We start from the raw sequence: 13,124 nt of genomic DNA on the forward strand, positions 1-13,124 counted from the left end.
CACTCTACCAAAAAGTCTGAACCACAAAATCCTCATCACAGGGCCGGCCCCGTGGCTCACTCGGGAGAGTGCGGCGCTGGTAGCGCCGAGGCCACAGGTTCAGATCCTATATAGGGATGGCTGGTGGCCGTGCCAAGGGTTGCGATCCCCTTACCGGTCAAAATCCTCATCACAAAAAAACATACTCACATTTCAGCACAGTCCATAATTCAACCAAGTGTTGTCAGGAGTGAGTTAATCTCCTAGTTAACACCAAATGAGTGGGAATCAGGTTTCCAGGAACTTCTCACATTTATGCTTGGTTTCTACCTTTTTATTGTCATAGTGCAATGTTTTCTACGTTGTCTCGGGCAACTCATGCCGTAGTGTCTGGAAGTCTTTCCTACTACTGGAGTAATCCTCAAACACTCCAAGTCATCAAGCTCAGAGCTGCGTTATCTATACCCTAGATGCATCCGTCAGTGCTTCCAGCTGCCCCAATAAGAGGCCACAGGCCCCTGCCAGTGTCCTGTCCTCCGCCACTGCCAGGAGAGCCAACTGTCCCCTCGGTCCCCCCTTGCCAGGCCATCCCCCTGGGGCTGGCACGTCACACTCAGAATGTCATGCCTCAGAGCCCAGCTGGCTCCAGCCTCCCCTCCTCCCTTCCCTCTGACCACGCAGCTGCCGCAGAACATACAGAAATGCCAGGAGAACCAAGGCTTCAGCAACAATCCCTGCTTTCCCTTGTTTTATCGAGCAGAAGGGTCTTATGACAGTAAGATCATGGACGTCTGAGATGTGGGGCCCAGAGCTCTGCCCCCTCCCAGTTCCTGCTACCCTGTCCTTGCCACCATGTCTCTGCCACCCTGTCCCTTCCACCCTGTCCCTGCCACCCTGCCCATGCCACCCTGTCCGTGCCACCCTGCCCGTGCCACCCTGTCCCAGCCACTCCTTCCCAGTCACCCTTTTATCATGTTAAGACCACTGTTCTTTAAAAAAAAAAAAAAAAGTCCCCCAAAAAACAAAAAAAGGAAAAAATCAAAAAAAGAAAAAACCTTAAAAAAGACAAAAAAAAAAAAAAAAAAAAAGAAACACACCAAAACTGAATAAAAGAATCAAGAGGAGAAAAAAGAGAAAAAATGAGAAAAAATCCAAAAGAAGAGAAAATAACAGAAAGAAGAGGAAAACATGAGGGAGAAGATACCAAAAAGGAGAAAACACCCAAAAGAAGAAGACAACACCCAAAAGAAGAAGGTAATACCCAGAAAACACCCCAACGAAGAAGAAAACACGCAACACAGAAAGAAAATACGCAGAAGAAAACACCTGCAAAAGGAAGAAAACCCCAACAAAAAGAATAGAACCCAAACATAAAGAAAAACTGCCCAAAAGAAGAATAAAAAACCCAAAAGAAGACAATCCCAACAAAAAGAAGAGAACCCCAACAGGAGGAAGAAAAATCGCCCCAAGATAAGAAAACCCCAACAAAAAGCAGAACCCCCCCAAATGAAGCAAACCCAACAAAAAGAAAACCCCAATGACAAGAAGAAAACCTCTCAGAAAAGAAACTCCACCAAAAAGAAAACCAGGAAAGTAGAAACCCCCCCAAAAGGAGAAAACACCAACAGAGAGAAAGAAAAAAACCCACAAAAATAAGAAGAAACCCACAAGAAGAAAAACCCCAGTAAAAAGAAGAAAGTGCCAGCAATAGGAAGCCCCCCAAAGAAGAAAACCCCAATGAAAAGAACAAAACCCTAACAAAAAGAAGAAACACCCCCACAAAAAGAAGAAAAATCTCTGAAAAGATAAACTTCCAGAAATATTTTGATATTATATTTCAGAATATTTTGATATTTATTATTTAATCACAACATATAAGGGTGTGAATTTGCTTTAGAAAAGAAATTTGACTTTATGTCCTTCGTTTCAGCAATTTAACTACGATGGACTTTAGTATGATTTTCTCTTTTCTTTTTTATTCCCAGTTGGGGTTTGGTTCTTTAATCTGCGGATTGACGTATTATACCCATTTTGCAAAACCCTCAGGCATTCCACCTTCAGGGATGGCTTCTGCCCCCTTCTCTCTCCCCTCTCTGTCCCCTACTGAGTCCAATTAAACACACGCAGTTGTAATGAGGCTCATCCATCTCTGCTTCTCCTGTCTTCCTCAGGGAAGGCCCATCAGGGATTTGGATGAACATTCTAGTAGGTCACTGGTCAAGCAAGTGGCAAATCCACTCGTGACCTTTGGAGGTTTCAGCTTGCTGCTTTAGCACCCACGCCCTGCAGCTTTCAAATGTGGCAAAAGTCTTGAGGGACCAATCAGCAGGCCCCGTCCCTCTGGGAAAACATTATCTCCCAGGCGCTTGGAGACTCAGGCAGATTTTACTCTGACCTTTAGGAACCCTTTGCCCGGCTCCTCAATCCTCCATGTTCATCCCCAGAACACAGATAATGTCCTGTGCAAAACACCGGCCGTGTCAGTGCTTCTTGTTTTGTGTGATTTCTCACCCCAGCACCAGTCCTGAGGGACTAACCAATACTTTCCCGGTTACTCTGTCCCCTGCATGGGCCAAGTGTGATCATCTCTGTCCCCCACGTGGGCCAAGTGTGATCACTGTAGCTTTCTCTTGGTGGAATCACAGTCACAGAGCCACTAGAAGTACTAAGAGAACAAGATACTCACCATAAAAATTAGACCTTATACAAATATGTTAAGATCGAGAGAGGGGACTCAGAACATCCAAGACTGCAACCGTAACAGTCGGAGTCAGGGGTCTGAGGGCAGGTAGGGTTTGCAGGAAAATTCAAGCCATGGGTGTCTCGCCACACAGATGTATCCTGGATCATCAGTCCCCGCCGAGAATTAGCAAACACCCTGCCCTAGAAATCTCCCTCTCTGAAATTCCTGTTCATGGAATTATTGTTTCCACAAGTCTATTATGCCCTGTGGTTTACACAACGATACATGCTTTGCTTCTTTGTTCAATTAGACATCAGTCCTGAAGCTGTTTTAATTTCCAATAGGTGACTTCCTTAATTTTTATAAAAGTGAATATGTATATGGAACTGGTCATAACCTGGGTCGCTCATAAACAACAGAAATTCATTGCTCATAGTTCTGGAGGCTGGAAGTCCAAGATCAAGGCATGGCAGATTTGGTGTCCGGCAAAGACTCGCTCTCTGCTTCGTAGGCAGTGCCTTCTCGCTGCGTCCTCACGCGGCCAACAGGGAAAACAAGCTCCCTCAGCATCCTTTATATGGGCACTAATCCCATCATGAGGGCCCCACCCTCATGACCCGCTCACCTTCCAAAGTTCCCACCTCCTAAGACTATCACCTTGGGGATTAGGTTTCGACATATGAAGTTTTGGGGACACAAACATTCAGATGGTAGCAGTTGTCCGTATGGAAGTGTTCCAGGATAGGGGACGGGCCAGTGGGAGCTGTTTGGGGGCCGAGCAGTGGGATGCTGGCCCATCCCTCCTCGTGAGGCCTGGAGAGAGGGGCTTCTGTATTATTCCATGCCGCAGAGGTGGCTGGTGCCAGTGTGGACTCCTTGCCCGTCTGAAGGGCTTTGGGAGGTTCTGAAAGCCTGACCCCATGACCTGGGTGCTGCTGGGGTCAGCCCTGAGCCCCCTGAGAAGCCAACTCTTCTAGGGTGCAACAGGGTTTAGGTCAGCGTTCAGTGGGTGTTAGCCAGTGCCAGCTCTGTCCCAGGTGCTGGCCATACCCAGGGGCAAGGGCATGTCTGCTGGGCTAACAATGCTGTCCCCAGTGCCTGGACAGATGTCCACACAGCATGAGCACACAGCCAGGGCCACAGGCTTGACATTGAGACGATTCTGGAGGGCCTCTTTAAGTAAAAGAATACAAAATGTTTTCTTTTTAAACTAGGTTCAAAATAAATAATAAGAGTGAAAAATCATAACACATTGCAAGGTTTAAAAAGCCTCCCTCCAGAGGGAGGCCAGGAGGGCATCGTGGGGCTTGAGTCATGCTGGGAGAACCTGTGGGTCCATGTGACTTACTTCACGTTAACTAAATAGAAAGCAAAAGGCCATCTCCTCCCTATCTGCCAGGTGGGCGTGATGGCCATGGTGATGTTGGCGATGGTGGCAGCAGGTTCCTCAGCTGCTGGGCTGGTCTCGGAGCTGGGGCTTCTTGAGCTACCGTCCTTCGAGCCCCTGCCTCTGGGCCTCAGCCCGAGGTGGCAGCCGAGGCTTCTCATGCATGAAGGGCTGAGGCTGCAGGGTCCCCAGCAGATGCTGCTCGAACTCCTGGCCAGACCGATGCAGGCAGACGTGCGACCCCACGGGCCAGGTCCTGGTCAAGGCCAGGAAGAGGTGGCCCAGGAAGCCGGCCTGCCAGCCCGGACTTCCCAGCCCCGAGCACTGGGATGGACTCGTGCATCACGCCTGAGGCAGGGGGGCCATCCCGGTGCAGGCCATAGACTTCTTCGACCCCCTGGTAGAAGATCCCCACACGATGCAGAGCAGAGCTGCCAGCGTGCCGAGCAGCCTCTTGCCGTGGGCATCACTGATGTGACACGGGGCGCTACATATGTTTTGATTGTTATTATTATTATTTTGGCGGCTGGCCAGTAGGGAACCCGAACCCTTGACCTCGGTGTTAACTTTTTTTGTAGAACTATGTCCTAACATTGCACAGGATGCTCATCCTATGACACTTACTTGTTCTCTGAATCTAACTGCCCTCCAGGTAGTTTTATTAGCTCCCTCTCTTGACATTTACGTAATCGAAAGTTTACCATTTCAACCACTTTTTTTTTTTTTTTTTAAGATGACCGGTAAGGGGATCTTAACCCTTGACTTTGTGTTGTCAGCACCACGCTCAGCCAGTGAGCGAATCGGCCATCCCTATATAGGATCCGAACCCGTATAGGATCCGAACCCGCAGCCTTGGTGTTATCAGCACCACACTCTCCAGAGTGAGTCACGGGCCGGCCCTCAACCAATTTATTTATTTATTTTTAAGATGACCGCCGGGTAAGGGGATCGCAACCCTTGGCCTGCTGTCGCCCGCACCGCGCTCAGCCAGTGAGCGCACCGGCCATCCCTATATAGGATCCGAACTCGCGGCCGCTGCCAGCGCAGCACTCTCCCGAGTGAGCTACGGGGTCGGCCCCCGTCTACCACTTTTTTTTTTTTTTTTTTTTGTCCTTTTCTTGTGACCGCGCTCAGCCAGTGAGCAAACCGGCCATCCCTATAGAGGGTCCGAACCCGCGGCGGGAACACTGCTGCGCTCCCAGCGATGCACTCTCCCGAGTGAGCCGGGTTGGCCCCCTCTACCACTTTTTGATCACGTTTTATTTTTCTTTCTCACCAGGCTCCCACCCATCCCGGCAGGTCCGGCCCCCGTCTCCCAGCAACGCCCGACGCGCCTCACCAGGCCGGGAGCCAGCGCGCCTGCGTGCCCCAAGCGGGCCCCGCCCCGCGACACCGTCCTGCGTGCGCGCTCCCGGCCGCGCCCCCGCCGATTCGTCCAGAAGCGGCGGCGGCGACGATGGAGGTTTGCAGCGGCTGCTGGCGGCGGACCGTGGACGGCGACATGGCGGCTGAACTGGTTGTGCTGCTGGCGCTTGCGGTGCCGGTGTCTGAGGAGACTCCGCGACCGGTGAGGAGGGGCCGGGGGTCGGGATACCGGGGAGCCGGGAGCCGGGGAGCCTGAGGTCCGGGGGAAAGGGGAGCCGGGAGCCGGGTAGCCGGAGGTCGGGGGAACGGGGAGCCGGGGGTCGGGGGGGCCGGGGAGTTGGGAGCCGGGTAGACGGAGTTCGGGGGAACGGGGAGCCGGGAGCCGGGCTCTGGGGAGCCGGGGAGCCGTGGGTCGGGGGAGGCGGGAGCCGAGGAGCGGGAGGTCGCGGGGACCGGGTTGCCGGAAGTCGGGGGGACCGCGGAGCCGGAGCCGGGGAACGGGGTGGACCAGGGAGCCGGGAGCCGGGGATCGGGGGACCGCGGAGCCGAGTGTCGGGGGGAGTCGGGAGCCAGGGAGCAGGGGGTCGGGGGCACCGGGGAGCCGGAAGCCGGGTAGCCGGAGGTCGGGGGGGACCGGGGAGCCGGGAAGCAGGGTGTCGGGGGAGGAGGGGTTGAGGCCACGGTTTGTAGTGTCTCGAGCAAAGGCCGTGGGATGGAAGCCTTGGACTTGGAGGATCCTGGGGGTGAGCAGCCCCTGACGGGGGGGGGGGGAGCGCTTCTTGGCAGGGACGGCGCTGGAGGTGAGAGGAAAGCCTGGAGTTCGTGGGGTTGGCGGCAGTGCTTGGGAGTGAAGTCCCCGAGGTGTCGGAGGGCTCTGTGGGTTCTCAAGTAGAGCTGTCCCCCAGGTGTCCCGGAGGTGCTTCTGTCATGGTGTCTGTAAGTGTGAAGCCCTGGGTTTGCTGGTGGGGTGGGGGTCCCTGGCTGAGGTGGAGGTCGAGGAACTAACCTGACCCCTGGGCGAGGGCATATGGAGGCGGCCCACCTGCCCGTCTTGGCAGTCGGTGGGAGGGAGGCCCCATGCCTGGGTCCTTGGACTTTCCTTTTAGACTGGAGGCAGGGGTCAGAGACCTGTCTAGCACCTGCTCAACCCACCCTCCTGGGGACTGGGTCTTGCAGAGCCTGGGGAGGAGATCGGAGAGAGGGATAACAAGGGGTGGCACACCCTGCCTACGGGGTGTCAGGGCAAGAGACTCTTCCCCAACCCCAGGACTCCCTGGGGCCCTGCATGGTTGGTCCTGTTTGAAGAGTGGGCCATTGTCCTCCACTGGGCACTGGGACCAAGTGTGTGTAAACAGCCCCCGAAAGGGTCAGGCCTGGCTGGGGCCTGGACCGGATTATCATTCTTTGCAGGATTTAGCTCTAGCGTCTTGCCCCAGTATGCATCTGCCCCCTGTGTTCCGTCCACAACGCGAAGACCGTCTTAGGCTCCAGTGAAGGGCCCTGGCTGCGCGGGCAGGCAGGACATCTCAGAGTTTGATGCATGTTGCTCTCTCTGATTTTGTCTCATTTGGGGGCACAGGATAAGATGGCATCTAGTCCACCCTCATCCTTTTTCAAGTGGGGAAACTGAGGCCCGGGAGGGGAGTTGAGGCTTTTCAAGGTCACAGTGAGGTCGCCTTGGGCACCCAGTTCAGAGCAGGGAATGTGGAGAGCTGTTTTTAGCAGACTCCCATGGCCTCTTGGTCTCAGTGCTGTGCACAGGACTGGACCATGTTTTGAGGGAGGGCACACGTGGTATAGAGACTGGTTGTGGGAAAATGGATTGGGGTATATTTTCCCAGGAGAAAAGTAAGACAGCGTCTCTTCTTCTTGATAGAAATTTTTTTTCCTTTATTGAGACCCCAGTTTGGTTCTTGGTTAAAGATTCCTAGGGACAGACACATAGGGAGGCACGAGTAGAAGCAGAGGTCTGGGGGCTCTTGGAGAGGTAGGAGTGGCCTAAGCCAGGTCAGTTGTCCTGAGCAGGGAACCGCAGGACCAGGGAGGGGCTGCCTCTTATAGGAGCTTCGCCATGTCCATCTCCTCTTCCTTGTAATCAGAGTGGTCCTTTATGAAATGCCTCTCAAGCAGGACATTGGGCCAGCAGCCAGGCAGCTCTCTGAAAGACACAGAACCCCTGGCGAGGTAGTGCAGGACCGGTGGGTGCAGGTGGTGTGGGCTCGTGTTGTGGATGCAGATAGGGTGGGGCTGGGTTGATGGGTGCATTTTCAGGGGGCCTGGACCCATGGCTCCATTTTCAGAGGTATGAGTCCCTAGGTACAGTTTGGTGGGAGCTGGGCCCATTGGTGCACTTTTCTGAGGGCTAGGCCCCTGCTTGCACTTGGGGGCAGCTGGGCTGGTGGTAGTGCTTTGCAGGGGCAGGGCCCGTGTGCGTGCTTTGAGGGGGACTGGACCTGTGGGTGCAGTTGGTGGGGGGTGGATTCACGAGTGCACTTGCGGGGTGCTGGACCTGCAGGTGTACTTTGTGGCGGCTGGACACGTAGGTAGATTCGGGTGGGAGCTCGGCCCCTGCCTGCACTTGGGTGGGGGCAGGGCGCATGGGTGTGCTTTGGGTGGGGCTGGGCCTGTGGCTGCGCTTCTGTGGAGGCTTGTCCCATGAGTGCAGTTGGTGGCAGGTAGGGCCGGTGGGTGCAGTGGGGGAGGCCCTGGCCATGGATGCAGTCGTATAGGGGCTGAGCCCTTGTATAGGGGCTGAGCCCTTAGGTATACTTTGAGGAGGATGTGTCCTTGGGTTTACTTTGAGGGAGGCTTGGCCTTTGAGGGTACTTTGGTAGGGAGTGGCCCCATGGGTGCAGTTCAATGGGGGCTGGGCCAGTGGGTGCAATTGGGTGGGGGTTGGGAACGTGGGTGTGCTTTGGGGGTGTCTGGGCCCATGGGGGTGCTTTCAGTAGGGGGGAAGTTGCCACGGATGCTGTTGGGTGGGTGCTGGGCCCGTGGGTGCAGTTGTGTGGGGGTAAAGGCCATGGGTGTAGTTGGCTAGGCCTGGGCCTGTGAGTGTCCTTTCTGGGTTGCCAGGCCCATGGAGGTACCTTGGGACGGGTTGGGCCCGTGGGGCTAGTTTGGCGGGTGCTGGATCCATGGGTGCACTTGAGGGAGGGCTGGGCCAGAGGGTTCTATGGCTATGGGTGCACCGTGGGTGCACTTGCTGGGGTCTGGACCCGTGGGTGCGGTTAGGATGGTTGGGCTCAGGTGTGTAGCTTGGGGGGTCTCCTGGTCCCATACATGCAGCTGGGTGGAGGCTGGGCCAATGTGGGAATTTCGTAGGGCTGGGCCTGTGGGGAAAGTTGGTGGGGGCTGGGCCCGTGGGGGCAGTTGGGTTGGGTCTGGGGCCGTAGGTGCGTTTCAGTAGGCCTAGGTTCATGGGTGTACTTTTGGGGGTGCTTGGTCCGTGGGAGTACCTTGGGAGGCGTTGGGCCTGTGGGGGTAGTTTGGCGGATGTTGGGTCCATGGATGCATTTGGGGGAGGGTTGGGCCAGAGGGTTCTGTGCCCGTGGTTGCAGTTGGGGCTGGCTGGCCCGTGGGTGCAGTTGGGTGGGGCCTGGGCCCTTGGGTGTACTTTGGAGGGTGGTGAATTAGTCCGTTTTTGTGGCTTCGCAGAAAGTCCTTGGAATTGGGCAATTTCTAAAGGAAACAAAAGTTATTGCTTGCAGTTTCTGAGGCTGAGAAGTCCAAAGTCCATCTGGTGTTGGTGACAGTGACCCAGGGCTCTCACACTGGAAGGTGATGGAAACAGAGAGAGCAGAGAGAGCAAAAGGCAGACTCTCCTCTTCTTTGAACACCCTTAGAGTCACGCCCCGAGCACCATTTTTAATCCGTTCACTACTGCGAGGTCCTGCAATCCAATCACCTGTTCAGGGCTCCACCTTTCAATGACCAAAGTAGGATTTGCCACCCTCTTAAAAGTCCTAGTGGGGGCTGAGTGGTGAATGTATCAAACTTGGGGGACACAATTCCAGCTTCAGGGAGTTTTGGGGGGAAAATAGTTCCATCCACTACAGGAGGTTTTGTCCTTGGGGGTACTTTGAGAAGGCTGGACCCGTGGGTGCAGTTGGTGGTGGGCTGGTCCAGTGGGTGTAGTTTTGTGGGGTTAGGCCCATAGTTGGAGTTGGGGGGCGGCCAGGCTCTTGGGTGGAGTTGGGGGGGCGGCTGTGCCCGAGGGTGCAGTTGTGGGGAGCTGCGCCCACAGGTGCCCTTTGGTTTGGGATGGGGGCCGTAGGTGCGGTTGGGGGTGGGGTCCGTGGGTGCAGTTAATGGGGGTTGGGGGGAGCCTTGGATGCAGTTGGTGGAGGGTCAGCCCGTGGGGGCAGGGCCCATGGGGACAGTCGGTGGGGGCTGGGCCTGTGGGAGCAGTTGGTGGGCCTTTGGGCCGTGCCGGAAAGTTGGGCGTGCGATGGGTCTGAGGGGGCCCTTTACTGTGCGCATGTCCCGTGTGTGTAGTTGGTGGGGGCCGGGACCTTGGGTGCAGTTGGAGAGGGCTGGGCAATGAGGGGCCTGTGACCAAGGATGTAATTGTGGGGGACTGGGCCAGTGGGTATACTCTGCTGGGGCTGGGCCCGTGGGTGCAGTTAGGATGGTTGGACTCAGGTGTGTAGCTGGGGGGGGGGGGGGTCCTGGTCTCCTGCGTGCACCTGGGTGGGGGCTCTGTGCATGCGGGTAGTTGGTGGGGCTTGGGCCCATGGGGGTACGTTGGGAGGGGCTGGACTCGTGGGGTTTCTATTGCGGGGGCTAGCTGCGAAGGTGCCGTTGCCCGTTGGGGCAGTTTGTTGGGGGCTGGGTACTGGGAGTAGTTTGGTGTGGGTTGGGTTTGTGGATGCACTTTGGTGTGGACTGGGCCCATGGGTGCACTTTGGTAGGGGCTGCAAAAGTGGCCACAGTTGCTGGGGCCTGGACCTGTTGACGCAGTTGGGTGGGGACGGGGCCCGTATGTTCACTTTGTTTGTGGCTTATCCCGTGAGTGCAGTTGGTGGGAGGTGGGGCTTGTGGATGCAGTGGGGGAGGCACTGGCCGTGGGTGCAGTCGTATAGGGGCTGAGCCCTTGGGTGTACTTTGGGGAGGACATGTCCTTGGGTTTACTTTGAGGGAGGCTTGGCCTGTGGGGGTACTTTGGTGGGGACTGGCCCCATGGGTGCAGTTCAGTAGGGGCTTGGCCTGCGGGTGCACTTTGGTGGGGGTTGGTTAAGACTATTGATATAAATTTGGGGGTCATTGTCATATAGCAGGTACTTAAAGCTATGAGACTAATTGAAGCTGATGTCGGAGGTAGGGTCTGACCGGGCTGGTTGGTGGCGGGTGGCGGGGGCCAGATAGTCCTCCTCAACCGGCCCAGTCCTCTTGTCAGGTTCTTGACTCCGCCACAGGAAAGAACTCAAGGGCAGACTCAAGGTAGAAAGAACCAGTTTAATAGAACAGAGAAGAAACATAGGTTCCATAGAGAGAGTGCAGCCTACTTCCAGAGACCCAAGCCAGGCTTCTACCAAGTGTAACGCACATGTCAGTTTAGTGCAGACATCAGGTCTAACTCTAAAGCGAGAATGAAGCGAGTTCAGCAGAGAGCGCAGGTTGGCTCAAGAGCGCGAGCAGCTACCTGGTGAAGGTAAGTTCCGTGCACAGTTAAGCCGACACCCCTCAGCCAGGGCAGCGCAGGCCGCCTCCAGGACAGTCAGCAACGACCCCGCCTTCAGCCGGGATTTGGCGTCTGTGGTTTCTTTGCGTAAGGAACATTCACTGAAGGGGCTGGCTCCCAGTTATGGAACATTAGTCTTGGACACGCTGAATCCGTCTCTTCCTGGAGCGTGTTCGTTGGTCAGACCCTATTGCACGCAGCAGGTACATTCAGGAATTTCCTGTCCTCTCTCCTGAGCAGACCCAGCCACTGGATTTGCATGAGCCTGCACCTTGTGGTCACATTTTCCCCATGTTGATGCTAAAAATAAGTCTAAGTGGCAACTGTAACTTTCCTCCAGGGAAGAACTCAGAGGAGGGGGCCTGAGACCTTAGGGAGTGGCTGGAAAGACGAGGCGTGTCCTGGAACCCAAGCAGGGAAGCCGAACACCTTCTGTGTCAACATCATCGAATGGAGACTGTGAATGTAAAAGAGAAGTCCCAGGACAGAAGCCAGGTGAGAGAAGGTGAGTAGGGATGCCTCGAGTGGGGTGACATGTGAGTCGAATCTTCAAGATTGGGTAGAATTTGATCAGTAAGTGACGAAAGACAACATGTTAGATGACGAAAACAAAAAACAGAACAAGGGTGTGAGTGCAATTGGGGTAGAGCTGGGCCAGAGGGTGTTGTGGCCGTGGGTGCAGTTGGGGATGGCTGACCGTGGGTGCAACTTGCTGTGGTCTGGGCCCATGGGTACAGTTAGGATGGTTGGGCTCACGTGTGTAGCTGGGGGGTGGGGGGTCCTGGTCCCATGCGTGCACCTGGGTGGGGGCTGGGCCCGTGTGGGTAGTTGTTGGGGCTGGGCCCATGGGTGCAGTTGGGTAGGGTCTGGGCCTGTAGGTGCAGTTGAGTAGGCTTTGGTCCGTGGGTGTACTTTTGGGGGTGCTTGGTCCCTGGGTGTATTTTGGGGGTCGCTGGTCCCGTCGGGGAGTTTGGCAGGTATTGGGCTCTTGGTTGCACTTCGGGGAGGGCTGGGCCAGAGCATTCTGTGTCTGTGAATGTATCCTGTTCTTCTGAATGTATTCTAGAGAAACAGACTTAAGCTAAAATAAGTTAAAATATATAGTTATGACATGTTTCTTTCCAAAAAATTTGAATGCCATCTGTAAGAGTGAAAATTAATTTTCTCAATTTGTGTGGCTTGAGTTGACCATCATTAAACCATAAAAAAAAAGTCCTCTTGCAGCATTTGACTATCTGAATCCTTCCTGAGTTTCAACTGAGATCTGGCAGATAAAAACACCGAAAGTAGTACACTTAGCAAGCCCTATAGAGAAACCTCTGTTCTTTAATGGCTAACAATTTAAAGCAAAGTGTCCCTTGAACTATTAGTTTGATAATCAATATTATTTTTGATAGAATTCACAACGAACTGTCCTTCATTTCTCTTTTTTCAAAATATAGCACATTTACAAGGTAGTGGTTTTTCCCACTATTCCAGTCACTCAGTTGATCAGAGATGAAGATGCTGGAACTGCCTTGGCATAGTATTAAGAGTCACAGTATCAGGAAAAATGAGAATATGAGAGTAGTTTTGTTACTTTAGAGCAAAGAACCCACCCCATGGGAGTGCCTGGAGGATACTGCCTTCACTAAAGTGCTGAGGGGGACACTCACTGGTGGTGGGGGCACTGATACCACCGAGCAGCTGTGGGGTGGCTTCCTCTGTATTCCAGGGCTGACAGTAGAGATGCTGCTATGGAAATGGCTGCCTACTTTCAACAGGACGGTAGGGTTCCAAAATGGCAGACATCACGTGGGGCACTGAAGTGTCAGATGGTAGTGATTACTGTAATGGACAGCAAGGCTAGACTGGCAATTAAGGTATCTTACCCCACAGGGGTCTGTGGTGATAGCGAATAGCACATGGTGCTCTGAGGGATGAGATAGACAGAGAGCCAATGAGAGTACTACTTGGCTAGTACACGTCAAGAAAGAAGTCTGGAGCTGGCGAGTGAATTTTAGATAGTTTCCCACTTAAATGGAGAA

At 54.5% G+C, this 13,124-nt stretch overlaps 1 protein-coding gene across 1 annotated transcript in view; it reads left to right on the forward strand.

The window, feature by feature from the left end:
• The first annotated feature begins 5,513 nt into the window (after nucleotides 1-5,513).
• Nucleotides 5,514-13,124, forward strand: part of LOC134365178 (leucine-rich repeat-containing protein 37A2-like) — a 124,113-nt gene continuing 116,502 nt past the window's right edge. Inside the window, exons 1-2 of the mRNA XM_063081381.1 lie at nucleotides 5,514-5,616; nucleotides 11,438-11,602. The gene's annotated coding sequence lies outside the window, so the exon portion shown is untranslated. The remainder of the gene's footprint in view (nucleotides 5,617-11,437; nucleotides 11,603-13,124) is intronic.

Source organism: Cynocephalus volans, chromosome 16 (assembly GCF_027409185.1).
Source record: "Cynocephalus volans isolate mCynVol1 chromosome 16, mCynVol1.pri, whole genome shotgun sequence".
Lineage (NCBI taxonomy): Eukaryota > Metazoa > Chordata > Mammalia > Dermoptera > Cynocephalidae > Cynocephalus > Cynocephalus volans.